Source organism: Gorilla gorilla, chromosome 6, assembly GCF_029281585.2.
Source record: "Gorilla gorilla gorilla isolate KB3781 chromosome 6, NHGRI_mGorGor1-v2.1_pri, whole genome shotgun sequence".
NCBI classification, from domain to species: Eukaryota; Metazoa; Chordata; class Mammalia; order Primates; family Hominidae; genus Gorilla; species Gorilla gorilla.
In genome coordinates this window covers 34,055,655-34,072,668 of record NC_073230.2, presented here as the reverse complement: position 1 = coordinate 34,072,668, position 17,014 = coordinate 34,055,655, and positions in this window count along the sequence as shown.

Below are 17,014 nucleotides of genomic sequence, written 5' to 3'. Positions count from 1 at the left end.
AAGGACATAGGATTTTTTTAAAGAAATTTTTGTTTTGAACTAATTTTAGACTTACAGAAAAGTGGCAAAAGTAATATATACTTTCCTTATATCTCTTCTATCGTTTCCCCTGATATCACCATCTTATATAACCATAGTACAACTATTAAGAACTGGAAATTAACATCGGTACAATGTAACTAACAGAACTACAGTCCTATTTGAAACTCACAATTTTTTTCCACTAATGTCCTTTTTTTCTGCTCAGGATCTAATCTAAGATCCTAAATTGCATTTAGCTGTATTTCTCCTTCTTCTCCTCCACTGGGTGACAGTTCCATGGTCTCTCCTTTACTTTCATGACCCTGACACTTTGGAAGAAAATGGATCGGTTCCACAGGAGAATATCCCTCAGTTTGGGTTTGTTTGTGCATTCTCATGAGTGGAGTAAGGTTATGCCTTTTTGGTGAGAATACACAAAAATCGTGGCACATCTTCCTCAGTGCGTCATTCAAGGGGTCCATGAGAGCCACATCTTATAACTGGTGACATTGATCTTGGTCACTTGATTAAGGTGGTGTCTGCTGGGTTTCTCACTGTCAAGTTATTATCTTTCCCTTTGCAGTGGATAAGTATCTGGGCTGATGCTTTGAGACTAGGCATGGCCTGGTTGTCCTCCAGCTTTCACTGACCAGTGCTAGCATCCCTCAGCGGATCTGGTCTGCAGTGCTCACTCTGTGGAGTCCTGTCCTCTTCCCTTCTACATGTGTTCGTTGGCGTTCCACTGTGCGGAAGCGCTGTCTTTTCTCCTTCATTATTTATGTGGTTTTTGTTTGTTTATTCATATCAGTGTGGGTGGTTAATTATTGTATTTGTGGATGTTTTTAGTCTAGCTTAAAATGTAACGCTATCTTTATCTTGCTGCTCAGATCGTCTCAGCTCTTCGCTCTTTCAGGTTGGTTCCCGAGCTCTTTTGACAGACTCTCATTTTTATTTTGAGCATTTTCTTATTTTCTGGCACCACAAGATGTTTCAGACTGACCTTGTGTTTTCCATGTCCTGGCTTGGGAATCAGCCACTTCTTCACAATTCCTGGTTCCTTTTACAGGAGAATGGTGTGGAGAGACCAAGATCTATGTTGTAGACGGGTCCATTGTTACTGGAATGGTATTGCTTTTAAGCCCTCAAAACAGAGGGCTAGGTATATATGAGTGCATGCTAACCTGCACAAACATACCCATCTACCTCTGTCTTCTTCTCTCCTGCCCTCTTTAAAGATCATGAGTTCATAGTGATACCCATGATTCTAAGCTATACCACAGGAAATCATTTTATACTTGTTTCTTCTCTTATTTGTGACATCTTTCTCCAACAGTGAAAACCCTGGCTCTCATTATATACAATATATTTACTTATTTGTTCAATTCCACTACCATTGTCCCTTGGTATACACAGGGGTTTGGTTCCAGGACCCCCTCACCCATGCCAAAGTTCATGCATACTCAAGTTCCGAAGTCAGACCTGGGCAATATGAGTAGAGGAAAAGTCTGCCCTCCGCCTCTGCAGGTTTCAAATCCCTCGAATACCGTAAACCACGCCTGGTTGAAAAAAGCCCATGTATAAGTGGACCCTCGCAGTTCAAACCTGCATTGTTCAAGGGTCAACTGTATCTATATAAAGTAGTTTTGAACGGCTAGCTCATACTGCCATGAGAAATGCTTTTACTAACTGATCACAGCGTTTATGCACAGTTCCATGCCCTTAGCTTTTCAGCATCCAGCGGAATACTGTTTTCCACAGTGGTTTAGATTAGTTATTTTCTTCCCTGTTCCTTGAATGTGGTTACCTTATTTATTTGCAATAGAGTTAGACTCCTTTATTACTGTTTATTATATTCCATTTTGGGTTCCCTCCACATCCCAGTTGCTTTTAATTATTTGTTTAGTTTGGGTGTTATGTAAATAATTACTGTGGTCAAAGAGTCAGATCTGTACAAAAAGCTGTATACAGAGAAGGATCCTTCCCTCCTCAACCCTCCCCTTTCCCACCCACCCCCTGTAGGTAGCCAACATCTTTAGTTTCTGGTTTATGTTCCTGTATTTGCTTTCTTTTCTTTTCTCTTTTTTTTTTTTTGTTTTTGTTTTTGTTTTTTGAGGTGGAGTCTCACTCTGTCACCAGGCTGGAATGCAATGATGGGATCTTGGCTTGCTGCAGCCTCAACCTCCTGGGCTCAAGTGATCCTCCTACCTCAGCCTCCCGAGTAGCTGGGACTACAGGCATGCACCACCATGCCCATGCCCAGCTAAATTTTTTTTTTAATAGACTGGGTCTCACTATGTTGCCCAGGCTGGTCCTGAACTCCTGGACTCAAGTGATCCGCCCACCTCGGCCTCCAAAACTGTTGAGATTTCAGGCACGAACCCTGCGCCCAGCCACTTATATTTCTTTATACAAGGGAGCAGATAGCTGGGTATTTTCTTATTTCCCCTTCTTTATTACACGAAGAGTAGCATGCTATAAATACTGTTTTGGATTTTGCTTTTTTTCACTGAACAATAGGACATGAGATCTTTTTTTTTTTTTCAAAATAAGTCATGAATTTCAAAAGTCTGAGGAATGCTATGCAAACTGGATCATCTCTAACCATTTAAAAGTAGAAGATTCTAAATGGGACACTAGAATGGTCTACTAGTTTAGAAAACTAGTCTAGAAAGACTGAAGGGTCCTTGCTTTCCAAGATCTTCCAAGGAAACTAAAGAGACAAAATGGGCATGCATAGAAAAAATTATGTCAATCTTCTGAGAAGAATCGCATCTTCCTGAGAGGCAGGAAAAAAGATATCAGACAGTGACAACTTTGTCAAAGAAATGCCAGGTGGAAAGAGAGCAAAGCAATAATGATATGAGGCAGTGCAAAGCTCTTGAATTTCAAGAGACCCATAAGTTCAGCTGAGCTTCTGGCTTGTTGCAGGTCATATTGTCACGTAACTTTCTTTAGTGCACTTTCTGTATAGGTCCCTTTTGTCAATGTCTCCCAGACTTCAGTGTACACACAAATTACCTGCAGGCAGGCAGATCTTGTCTTTTGTTTTTTCAAATATGAGTATGAAATGTCCCATTTTCTTCCGCCTTAATTTATCAGTCACTCTCCCCTCGGCTGTGATTTTTTTCCAAAAATGAATGAACTGCCCGTCACCGGAGCCTGAGCTCTGTTGGTGACACAGAAGTCAAGAAGGCATGGTCCTCGCCTTTGGGAAGGAATAGTATGAGACAGTAGTACAAGGGAGAGAAGATGATGCACAAACATGGACACTCAGACGTGGGAGAGTCTGTCTGGCCATGGGGGATAGCAGACAGCTGTAACTTGTTCCAAAAAGGAATAATTAATAATGATACAGTTCTAGGGAGACTAAAGGAATTGTTTCATTCTTCAAGATGAAAAATCGATTTCTTAACAAAGACTGAATTTGATTGTGAACTGGAGAAATGTTCTCCCACTTTAAACTCTCTCTTGTCTTGGTTTCGTTCTATATTTTTAAGTCCTCTATTAGTTTAGTCACATGCAATTAACGTGTTCCATTTGACATTGGGATTAGTAATCCTCATGAACACATTAGTTCTTTTTTCTTTATTTCCATAGGTTTTTGGGCAACAGGTGGTGTGTGGTTACATGCGTAAGTTCTTTAGTGGCGATTGTGAGATTTTGGTGCACCCATCACCCAGCAGTATACACTGAACCCAATTTGTAGTCTTTTATCCCTCATCCCCTTCCCAGCCTTTCCTTCAGAGTCCCCAAAGTCCACTGTGTCATGACCCACTGCTGCAGTAGGTCTGAGGTGGGGCCCAAAATTCTGCATTCCTAAGGAGCTCTGGGGCATGCTGATGCTGTTGGTTCATGGACCACACCCTAAGCAGCAAGACCTTATATGGCGCCTGTGGCTTGAGTTCCAAGAACCACTTCCTTAGGTAGAGAATCAATATGCTTGTTTGCCATATGTAAAAAAGAAAAAAAATCCCAAGAGAAAGCTGATGCATAGCTCTAGCATTCTCCTGTTTACTAAACTATCTGAAATTCTTGATCTAACAATAAGATAAATAATATAAAAGCATTAAAATATGTTTACTGATGCATATAACTAACAGAACCTTTATATTCAATGAAAAGCAGATCCTATGTGGAGAAATAGGAACACTTTTACACTGTTGGTGGGACTGTAAACTAGTTCAACCATTGTGGAAGACAGTGTGGCAATTCCTCAGGGATCTAGAACTAGAAATACCATTTGACCCAGCCATCCCATTACTGGATATATACCCAAAGGATTATAAATCATGCTGCTATAAAGACACATGCACACGTATGTTTATTGCGGCACTATTCACAATAGCAAAGACTTGGAACCAACCCAAATGTCCATCAATGATAGACTGGATTAAGAAAATGTGGCACATATACACCATGGAATGCTATGCAGCCATAAAAAATGATGAGTTCATGTCCTTTGTAGGGACATGGATGAAGCTGGAAACCATCATTCTCAGCAAACTATCACAAGGACAAAAAAACAAACACCGCATGTTCTCACTCATAGGTGGGAATTACACAATGAGAACACTTGGACACAGGAAGGGGAACACCACACACTGGGGCCTGTTGTGGGGTGGGAGGAGGGGGAAGGGATAGCATTAGGAGATATACCTAATGTAAATGACGAGTTAATGGGTGCAGCGCACCAACATGGCACGTGTATACATTTGTAACAAACCTGCACGTTGTGCACATGTACCCTAGAACTTAAAGTATAATAAATATATATATATTTAAAAAAAAGCAGATCCTAAACATTTATAGATACACCTGCTATGCAGGCAGATTAGATGCAGGTATTTGCGGAGCTTCTCTGATGTGTGCATGCCATATAAAAATTAAAATAACCTTAGCTCTGGTGGATTTTGATTTTAGTTACATGTGGGAAAGGTTAATTAGACCTTGGACTTCATGATGGTGACCAGTGTATAACATGGTACAGACGCTGCAGAACACTCTATTACCTATTGCAAGTTTCCTGAATTGAATTCTTGCTTGTGCACATAGAATAAATTTGCCAACATGTTGTAGCTCCTTAAAGTCTCTAAGAATATATTTTTAAAAATAAGTATGTTTCTAAGTCCAAGGCATACAGGAAGCATATTTTTATCAGCTTCAGGCCCCTATGCTAAGGGGCCTGAAGAAAGTATAGATTGTAAAAGAATTTTTCATGGTCAGTGTCAATGTCTCAGTGTTACCACACATATTCTACAGCACATTTAGTAAATAAATAGTGAATTAACTCAAATGCTCCTTGGAGAGGAAAATATTTGACAGGTTTGGCAGAAAGCTCTTGCCCGAATAGGACATCTCTGGGACCAGGGGCCTGTTGTCGTCTACCAAAGTGAGACTTGGCTTGACCCTGCTGGGGATGTCACTCATGGCTTCTCGGAGAGAATCATCGATGTCATCCAAGTACTTCGTGTAGGCTTGGAATCGGGGCATTTTCTTTCCTTCACCCACATGCCCCAATAACATTAAGTTATCTAACATTCTAGCATCTCTGATTCTGGGGTTCTGTGGGTTTTCTTTCCACGTCACGTCTCAGACCCTTCCCCTACTTTCCATCCTCATCAGCACCCCTAACCTAGGCCCTCCTCTCCCACCCGAGATACTGTGACAGCCTCCCACCTGCCCCTGCAACCACAACCTCCAACTCCTGTCCGAGCCACTGTCTGAAGAAACTCCCTAAGCGCACTTCTGATCATGTCACAGCTGCCACCTCCAGCACCTCCCAAAGACCATGAAATTGGGAGCAGTTTTCTCCGTGCAGGCTCAGCCCAGCCATCCTCCTTGTTTTTCTGTGCCCACCTGGTCTCCGCTCCAGATCACCTCCCCGCTCCTCTCTTTGGGCCACTCCCCTTACTAGTCTCTGACCCTAGGTTCTCATCCCACCTCACACCCTCATGTTTGCCTACTGCAATTTCACGTATCTCCCAAAATCTGTCCTTTCTCCCCAAAGCCTCTCCTGATCTCACCAAGGGAAATTATTTTCTATTCCTGCAAACCTTTCCGACCTGCGGCTCATATCTTGTGAGGCACTGCATTCTGCCTTGTGTCACAGTGAGTAGTGTGCTTGTCTTAGCTTTGGGACTAATCCATATGGTGGTCATCATAGAAGGATTCACTTCTAGGCCCCTCCAGGTCGGGGGGCCGGACTTGTCCTAGACAGTGTGCGGGAGTGGGAGTGGTGCGTGTCCTTTCTGGGATGAATGTTCAACTCCTGAAGTGAGCACTCTATATCTCTCTCTTCCCCTCTCCACAGAGGCCTTCAGTGTTTGCACTGGTGGCTGTTTTGTCGGCCTGGTCCTTATGTGACAATTGTGCACAGTCCCCAGCTGATATAACGCACATGTAGCATGCATGAGAGACACATTTTTGCTATTTTAAGTCATTGAGGGTTTGCGGTTGTTGCCACAGCAAAACCTAGTTCCGTGGGTTTTAAGATCCATGCAGGTAGGAGTTTTGCCTTTTGACTTGAAACATCTGTGACATTTAACACAGTGCCTGATATGTGATGAGAATCCAGAAGTTATTTGTGCAATTAAATTTAACCAAACCATGTCCAGTGTAAAATGAGACGGCAGGAAAATCAAGCAGCAGGCACTGTGAAGTCAGCAGGCACTTCTCAGCTTCATGATTTAGGCAAGTGACCCCTTCCCTCAGCTTCCTTCCCCTATTCATAAGGGGAATAACAGCACGGCCTCCATTACAGGATTTCTGCAAGGATGCCATGACATAACGCACACACACACTCCAAACAGCCAATGCATGGCGGCTGTTATTATTACTGTTATTGTGATCGATCTCCCAGTATGAAAGTGGCATTTACTGCCGCTTAGAAGGGGGGCAAAGAAAATATATCTAGAAATCAAGTAACATTAGGATTCATGTCCCAGTGGACAGGGGTGAGATGACTGGCATGGCAGCACCTCACACTGAGTCCTGTTGGGGAGGCAATGCTCAAGGAGAGACTCCCTGGCCTGCGGCCCCGGCTGCTGGCTTCCCCCGGCCCACTGGCTTCAGGCAGCCCGGGTGCCCAGCTCTTCACAGAGGAAGGCGGCAGAATCCAGAAAGCTGACAGTGGCCTTCTGGAATGAGGACCCAGAGTGGCATGGTGGGCTCTTTCAACAATCTACTCTCCAGGACCCCAAATGTAACAATGTGTGCATCGCTACCAAAGGTAGAACACAGCTAATGTCACCAGCAGGGAAGAATAACAAGTAAGCATGCTCATTAAGGCTAATTCATCTCTATTTTCATCTATAATCATTTCTTAAAACCAAAGAGGTCATTATCATCAACTACATCTTCAGTGAAAAGTGCATTTGAATTTTCATATGTGGGCCACATCTTACATGCCGTGCATTCACCAGGATCCTAGACATATTTCTATGTGGTTACCTGGAATCACACCTAAGTCTTACCTAAACTGTTGTTATATCTTTTAATAAAGAAATAAGCAGAACTCAAATTTCCTCCTTTGAATTTATTCCACTAATATTTGTTAGGTGCCCACAATATGCTGGTCATGGTCCCTCCCATAAAAATTCAGGCAGATGGCTGACTCAGTAACTTAGGAGAGTTCTGAGAAACGGAAGAAGCTTCTAGAGGCTATGTGGGGCTCGTGCTTGGCTCTGTTGAGTATTTTTATTGTTGATTTAGTTGAGTACAGAGAAGACATGCTTATCAAGTTTGTAGACATAGTACATCTGTTATCTAGGAGAAACAGCTCCTTTACAGATGACACAATCAGGATTCAAAATATTCTCAATAGGCTGACACACAGCTGAAACCATGATGAGGAAACTAATAAAAGTAAATGCAAAGTCCTGCATTTAGGTTCATAGAGTAAACTACACAAACACAATCCCAGTGGTTCATGTGAAAAAGAGTGGTGGGTTTTGGTTGGCTATGACCTCAAAGGGTGCCAACCATGTGAGCACCTGCTACTCATTTGAGATCAGCATTGGGCCACAATGACCCTGTGTTGCATGGGAGTATTGATTCAAATGGATGCCTTGGTCAAAGAGAGAAATTGAGGGGAATTAAGATGGTGAAGTGTCTGTAAACAGTTTAAAATAAATATTGAAAACAGAAAAATATTATAGATATGTTCAAAAATGTCAAGCACTGTGACATTAAAAATGGAGAACACAGGCCGGGCGCGGTGGCTCACACCTGTAATCCCAGCACTTTGGGAGGCTGAGGCAGGCAGATCATGATGTCAAGAGATTGTGACCATCCTGGCCAACATGGTGAAACCCTGTCTCTACTAAAAATACAAAAATTAGCTGGGTGTGGTGGCGCACACCTGTAGTGCCAGCTACTCAGGAGGCTAAGGCAGGAGAATTGCTTGAACTGGGAGGTGGAGGTTGTAGTGAGTCAAGATCGCACCACTGCACCCCAGCCTGGCGACAGAGAGAGACTCCGTCTCAAAAAAAAAAAAAGGAGAACACAGGTTCTGTCTGTTGCAGAGGCTTGATGTCAATTTAGCAGGAAGCCCACCTTACAACAGATGCTCCAGTGGATAACAGAAGCCTCATGACAGATGGCTGCAGCCACAGGGCACCTGAGCAGGACTGAGCTTCTCTTCTTGTGGTGGCAGCTTTCATGGCCGAGCATGTCAGCATCCCCCAGAAATCTGTGTGAGACACGTAGGCTTTCACCTTGCCCTCTGCCCTCACTGGCTCTCAGAGTCTTGAATAGGGTAGACTGTCATGAGATTTTCGGTTTTCTTCTAAGAACACACTTCTAATTTTATAATGGAAGGCAGTGGGAAAAATAGAATTTGCCTCAGATGCATATGCCCTACAACCACACTGGATACAAAACACAGATTGACACAACCCAAAAGGGTAATCATATACAAGAGCCTTTAGCTCTCTTGCCAATTTGGCAACCAGACCTTGCCATGGTACGTTATAAGCACAAGATGCCACAACTGGATCATCTGATGCTGTTGGGGAAATTGGGATGGATGGGTGACCATTTCCCGTAGGCTTCTCCAAGCTTCCACATCCCAGCCCGCTGGACAACAAATTAGTTGAAATTCCAGCGGGAAGGAAGTTTATGTGGCTCTTTTCCCCATATAATAGATGCTCTGTCGAGTCGTGTGTGTCGTGCTGTGACAATTCATTCCTGCACTTGTGACAGGACCGCCGGCTGATTTCACTATGCTCAATTAGGAGAAAATGCATATTTTAATCTGCCCCGTGGTGAAGTGCCACTTTGCTTGGTGGCCTTGGCAGACCAGCCAATTAACCATTTAGGAGGTAGAAGCTTCTACTCCAGCCCGTCATGTCTCTGCCAGCAGCCTCTCTAGTCTCATTTTGTTGCCAACACTTCCCGGGTTTCAAAGGACAAACAATTAAAGGCCACTCCATCACTCTCCCAGCCACCGTGCTGCAGCCCAACCCCTTCGGCAGTGGCCGCCACCCTGGCTGCTGGCAATGGGTTTAGTGCGGTGTCTGGAGGAGCAAGTGCCTCCCTCCCTCCCCGGCCTGGGGGTGGAGAGCCCAGCATGGAAGCCTGCATGCAGCCTTTCTGCTCCTCTCCCCCCGGCCTCAGGGCCTGCCTTCATTAGAAGTGGAGGGGTCGTGCCAGCTGCCAGCTCAGCTCTGGCATTGGAGACCGGGCCCATCCTGGGATGCCCATGAAGGCAGCTTCTTGAACTGGCCGTGCCCACACCATCTCCTCACTGCGGCCTCCACCCGCTATGGAGAGCGAGATTCTGCTTTTCGTTTGTGTGTTTTCTGATGCATGAGCTGATCCCTTGAGACACTTCTTCCTTTCCTTCTATTCCACCTTCCTTCTCCCTTGGGCCAGTGCAGACACTCCATGGTGCTTCCAACGCTCAGACAGACCTGGAATTTGGTCTTGGAGCTTCCACTAACCGACTTCAGTTATTTGACCTCTCTAAAGCCATAAATGTTCTCATTTTCCGAGGGGAAGAATAACAGTCCTTGCCTCATCGGTGTCTGAGGATGACACACGCAGATGCCTAAAGGGCGGATGACGACTGAGCCCTTTCCTATGCTCCCAGAAGGCACTGGGACAGGCGCATGGTCTCATTTAATTCATGCAAACATCCCATAATGATCCCCATCTTACAAAGGTGGAAAGTGACCCTCAGAGGAGTCAACAACCCCACTGGGGGCAGGGGTGAGGGCTGCATAAAGGTTAGCTCCATTGTCTCCCAGATCTCAAGGAGGTCGGGACTGGAGATGAAGCTGGACCCCCAGGAGTGTGGAATCCCACAGCGACCAAGCCCAGAGCTCAGGGGTGGGTAAAATGTCCACAGAGTCTTCTCAGAGCCAAGCACTTTGCTCTTCCCATTTAAAAACTAGAAGAATCCCCTGATTTGTAATTGTCCCTGATTTTTTTGTTAACCAGTTCTTCTCATATGGTTTCCTCTAACTGCAGCTGACAGCCCAGGGTCAGGCTCAAGCCGACAGCCAAGCCCAGACCCAGATTCTCTGGGTTTCTGTTTATGGAGCCGCAGTCATTGAACCCTCTCTGTGAACCTAAGGACCAAGACCAGACACTGGGGTGGGGACCAGACAGTCGTCAATTCTGTGCTAGATTCTCCCACTTCTGATGCTTTTACAGAGCCTGTGACTTGTTGCTTCAAGGCCCCTCCACTAAATCACAGCTGCTTGGGGGCAGGGGAGGCACTGGCCACAGGACCCACGGCTGTTTTTCTAAGAGGGGATCACAGGCACGCACCAGCCTTCCTTTCCTCCTCTGTCCCCTCCCCACTATACCTCTCCCTTGTTCCAGCAAAGCAGCATTAAAGGATCAAGCATCCCTAGAGGAGTCCTGGGGTCCCATTGATAAGGCTGAAAAGGAGAAGCCAGCATCAGACCCACCCGCACCCGCCCTGTAATGGCAAAGCCTTCCCACAGGGCCTGGGCCAATGGGCTGAGCCCTGTAGGTCATCATTTTCTCCTGGCTCCACAAAGCTTCTCTCTAGAGATGAGTGTGTTCCATTCTTCCTGGCTGCAAGGTGAATTTTCATAGCTGCACGGCCTTTCCTGTAAGACCTGAAACTGTCTCCCACTTGCAACACTTTTCCCAGCTCTGGAGCTGTGGCATGTATGTCACACATGTCCACGTGCAGATGTATGAATTGGCATGGGGGCGAAAGGAGTTCTGCACCCGGCCTATAGAAGGCCTCTCAGCACCACCCCAGAGCCTCACAACCCAAGGCATGTTCCCCTGCGGAAGTCCCAGGCTTCTTGAGGAAACACTGCTGCAGCCCCAGCTAGCATGACACCCCCCCAGAGCTACTTTGGATTGCCTCATTTCTTGTTCCCTTTGTCTATTGTGTGATTTCTTTTCTTTTAAAAGTTGGCCGGGCTCGGTGGCTCATGCCTGTAATTCCAGCACTTTGGGAGGCCAAGGTAGGTGGATCACTTGAGGTCAAGAGTTTGAAACCAGCCTGGCCAACATGGTGTAACCCCGTCGCTACAAAAAATACAAAAAAAATTAGCTGGGTGTGGTGGCATGTACCTGTAGTCACAGCTACTCAGGAAGCTGAGGCAGGAGAATCGCTTTACCCAGGAGGCAGAGGTTGCAGTGAGCTGAGATCGCACTACTGCACTTAAGCCTGTGTGATAGAGTGAGACTCTGTTTCAAAAAATATAAAATTAAATTAAAAAAAAATTAATGTGAGGCATTGCTCTGCTAGAAAGGGGAGGAAGGGAGAAAAACGCAGACTGGCGTCATGGACACTTGAGCCAAGCCATGTCGTGCAGCCCGCGCCCAGAATGCCCAGAGCTGGATTAATGGGCTGCTTTCGCCACTTAAAGTTCTGAAAACTTTGTAAACAAGGGGTCCCACAAATTGTAGCTGGTCCTGGAGAGAATAAACATTTGTTGAGCGCATTCTACTTTCTAGACCAATGGCTAGCAAACTTTGCTGCATGTTGGAATCACCCGGGGACACCTTAAAAATCTTACTGTCCGGGCCACACTCCAGACAATGAAGTGGAATGTCTGGTGGTGGAAGACAGGCCTCAGGATTTTCCAAAGATCCCAGGTGTTAGGATTCCCAGGCAGCACCAATGGGAGTCACTGCTGCAGGCCCCCTGTGATAAGAGGTGTTAGGACTCATACTGCCCAGATGAGGACACTGATGTCCAGGGAGGCAGAGCAGCGTGCCCAAACCCACTCCCTACCATGGGAGGTGTCAGGGTACCTGACTTGACACCCCAGTTCCTTCCACTTAACCCCACAACTTAAGCCAGCCTGCTCTGCAGTTAGTTAAATTTGGCCATTCTTAAATTCTGCTAGTTTCTAAGTAAAATGGCAAGGTATCCATGCCTTTCCACTCTACTTCGAAGCATTTCTTTGGATCTTGCCCATAAAAGGGGGACTTTTGCATGCACTCTGTCCACACACACGCAGAATTCTGTGTAGGACGTGCAGGCAGACATCCAGGAACTTCCCACGGCCAGCCAAGCCGCAACGACCTGGGCTGTTCCTGTGTTGTAGAGACATTTTCAAGTGCTTCCCCGGCCGAAGCCTGTCACCCTCTCAAGGGAGGGCACCTCCTTTCAGCGAAAGTCATCTGGCCTGTTGGAGAGGGCCCGGCATTTGCCCTTCTTGGGGCACCACCTTCCACCTCCCTGCGTCTGTGCGTTCGGAGCCCCTGAGTCTGTAGACACGGGAGGGTTGATGCTGCTCCCAAGCCAGCACCACCCACAGATGCTGTTTTCATTTTTGTCTTTTTCCCAAACAAAGACTTTTGTCCAAGCGTGCAGGGTTTCCTTTCCTCCATGTTCACCTCCTCTGTGCCCAGGTCCTATCTCAAGCCCTGGCTGGCTTGCTGCAGGGGCTGTGGGTGGGGTTGAATTTGGAAAGAGAAGGGGATATTTGCTTGCAAATCCTGGAAACATCAGCTGGAGGCTCCTGGTGTTTGGGGAGCCTCAGCTGCTCCTGCCAGGATGCTCCACGGTCTCCTGGCCAGCAGAGAGCCAACTCTGGGGAGAAGAACATGAATGTGGCCACTCTGCTTCCCCATTCTCTGCCTGCAAAGAGGTCCATGGCCTCTGGTAGATGGAGGCCCTCAAGCGCCTGTAGAGGTTATGTGATTTTTGTTTGTTTGTTTGTTTGTTTTTTGAGATAGAGTCTCACTCTGTCACCCAGGCTGGAGTGCAGTAGTGGGATCTCGGCTCACCACAACCTCCACCTCCTGGGTTCAAGCGATTCTCCTGCCTCAGCCTCCCAAGTAGCTGGGACCACAGGTGCCTACCACCACGCCCAGCTAACTTTTTGTATTTTTAGTAGGGATGGGGTTTCACCGTGTTAACCGGGATTATCTCGATCTCCTGACCTCGTGATCCATCCGCCTTGGCCTCCCAAAGTGCTAGGATTACAGGCGTGAGTCACCATGCCTGGCCAGTTTAGGTGTTTTTTTAAAAATCAGTTTTAAAGGCCACATGACAACTTTCTTCCCACAAGGCTATAAGCGGCCATGTTTCCCCAAAGGGCTGCTTAGTTGTTAAAAATCACATTTGCTATTTCTCAGATAGAATTGTCCTCAACTAAATATTTCTGACTGTCCAAGTGACAGTGCAAGGACTCAACCGACCTCTCCTGATCCAGGCTGAGGCCAGAGCATGGAAGGCCTCCTTGCACCCTGGCGGGCCAGTGCACGCATCTTTTACTCTTCGTGTTAAGAAAAACAGATGCTTCTTTAGGAGTTGTATGCGTGTGCCTCTCTCTGGATTGGTATGTGCTCTGGCTTTTCACCTGACTGAGGGAGATTGACAGTGTGATGGGTGGAGCTCCTGTCTAGAATGTTCTAGGTTTCTGGCCAGGTGCAGTGGCTCACACCTGGGGGAGGCTGAAGCGGGAGGATCACTTAGAGGTCAGGAGTTTGAAACCTGCCTGGGCAACACGGCAAGACCTTATCTTTACAAAAAATTTTTAAAATTACCCAAGTGTGGTGACCCATGCCTGTAGTCTCAGCTACTTGGGAGACTGAGGCAGGAGGATTGCTGGAGCCCTGGAGGTCTAGGCTACAGTGAGCCGTGATCATGCCACTGTACACCAGCCTGGGCGACAGAGGGAGACCCTGTCTCAAAAAAAAAAAAAAACAGATTTCTAAAAACTTTGTCAACTTGTCTTTGTTACAATGCAGGTTACACACCTTTGTGTCCCATCACAATTTAACCAAACTATGCCCTGTGGAAGATTCTACAAGGCCACATCTAATGGAAGCAATGAGCATAGTGGTGTTAAACTCAAAGGTGTCTGACACATTTGTTAACAAATGTCCTCCGCTGAGTCCATGGGGAGAGGTGTGTGGATGGAAGTCTCGGGTGTTATTATTCCCACAGGTAGCTTTAATAGTCAGAATCAGCCATCAGATGTTTTTCCCAGACAGGCTGGTATCTTATTAGAAATGCAGTAAGTAGAATTTAATGCAATTGAAAAGAAATCCAACAGACTCCAATCTAAAGAATGTCATTTTAGGAAAATAGCAGCGACTTACAGTTTACTGCCCCTAAATTGGAAAATCAGTTTTAGAACATTGTAAACTTTTAATTGCATGCAGCCTGAAAACAGGTTTAAAACAGAAAGAAGGGGAAGGAGAGCTTACAGTCACTGAACACCTTCGATTCTGTGCCAGGCTCAGTCTTATGATTTCATTTCACCCTCGCCACAGCCAGATGAGATTGGAGTTCCTTCCTCTCAGTTATAAATGAGGACACCGAGGCTCAGCAAGGAAAGCATCTTGCTCAAGGTCACTGGGGAGAAAGTTGCAAGGTTTGGACTTCAAGTCAGGTCCATCTGGCTACAAAACCTGTAATCTTTGTTTTGTTTTGTTTTTCAAGACAGGGTCTCACTCTGTCTTCCAGGCTGGAGAGCAGTGGTGCGACCTTGGCTCACTGCAACCTCCGCCTTCTGGTTTCAGGCAATTCTCCTGCCTCAGCCTCCTGAGTAGCTGGGATTACAGGCGCACACCACCACACCCAGCTAATCTTTGTAATAGAGACAGGGTTTCACCACGTTGGCCAGGCTGGTCTCGAACTCCTGACCTCAGGTGATCCACCCGCCTTGACCTCCCTAAGTGCTGGGATTACAGGCATGAGTCACTATGCCTGGCCAAAACCTGTAATCTTTGAATCCACCATGAAATGTCTGCCTGGAAACATTTCCTTTCTTCCACAAATGGAGCCCCATGACTGCCACTTAGGTGGTTCCAGAAACGGTGGCTGCTTCTGCCTCCCTGCGCTTCAGATCCACTCATGGCATGTGGAACATGCTCACTGCTGTGGGAGTGGGACAAGGGAAGCCTTGGGAAGGTGCAGGTCACTTCTTTCCAAATTGCATCCTAAGAGATGTCACTTTCATCAGCTCTTCCAGAGCATATTTAGAAAGCCAGTTTTATTTATTTATTCTTTTTTCTTTTTAATTTTAGTTTCAGGGGTCAATGTGCAGGTTTGTTATGTAAGTATATTGTGTGATGCTGAGGTTTGGTCTTCTAATGATTCTGTCTCACAAGTAGTAAACAGAGGACCTGATAGGTAGTTTTTCAACCCTTCCCTCTGCCTGCTCCCTTTGTGGAATTCCCAGTGTTTATTGCTCCCATCTTTGTGCCTGTGTGCACCCAATATTTGACTTCCACTTACAGATAAGAACATGTGATATTTAGTTTTCTGTTTCTGCATTAATTCACTTAGCATAATGGCCTCCAGCTGTATCCATGTTGTTGCAAAGGACATGATTTCATTCCTCTTTACAGCTGCGTAGTATTCCATGGTAGCATATGCACTACATTTTCTTTATCCAGTTCACCGTTGATGGGCACCTGGGTTTACTCCATGTCTTTGCTATTGTGAATAGTGCTGCAATAAACATAGGAGTACAGGTGTCTTTTTGATAGAACAATTTGTTTTCCTTTGAGTATATACCTAGTAATGGGATTGCTGGGATGAATGGTAGTTCTATTTTTAGTTCTTTGAGAAATCTCCAAACTGCTGGAAAACAAGTTTTAATACACAAGCACCCTCTTTCCCCACCTACAGAACCTTGACCTCCTTTCTAGATTGATCTCTGCTAATCACCCTCCCACTTCCCCAACTCTGGCTTGCACTAGACTTGTTTGCTATTCCCTGGTAAATCTCACGAGCATTGGCTGAAGCAGTTTCTCTTTCCTGAAATGCTCTGACCCTCCATGCCTAGCTACGCTTTTCTCCAGGCAGCATTTATGAGGCCGGTGTTGTCTGAGTGTCCTTTGTGGCCAGGCAGGACAGAGCAAGGGAAGATGCTGATATATGCTGCTCAAGACACCGTTCTAGCTGCACAGATAGTCCAGCAAATTGGAAGACCAGCGTCCTCCATTCTTGCACCTTGCATCTTGTATTTGCATCTTTTTGGTACCTTTGTCCCTTGTGTCTGGCTTTGGAGTTAGGATGGGTCTGTCTGTCCTCCACGTAGGGAGTTAGAGCGAGTTTCATGTTGCACCCCACAGAGCCCTGCATGGGATTTGAGAATGGTAGGCCTCCAGGGAATGTTTTGTATCCAACTACATGATTTAGGGGGCACAAAAATTTCTCCCTGGCCCTGTGAGAGTCAGAGCTGAGAAGCATCGAGAAAGTGTAGCTCTGGGCGTGGATAACTAATCAGACTGCATAAATGACAAAAGCCCTCTCGTCCCACAGCAGGTTATTGGGAGTCGTACCTTGACTTCAGTTCATTTTGCTCGCATAGACCAAAAAGTAAAGCCCAAGAAAGGACAATTTGCAAAACGGCGGTGCCAAGGTCATTTGTTTGCAACATGATGCTCGGTAGGAAGTGAGAGGACGAGCAGCACCAGCGAACACAGGGCCTTCCCTCCCCTCTGCAGGTGTGCCCAGCAGCACGGGAACATGTCTCTGGGGATGGCCATAACCCTGGGTCTGGAAGGCTTTGAGGGAGGTGTCCATTCAGCCCGG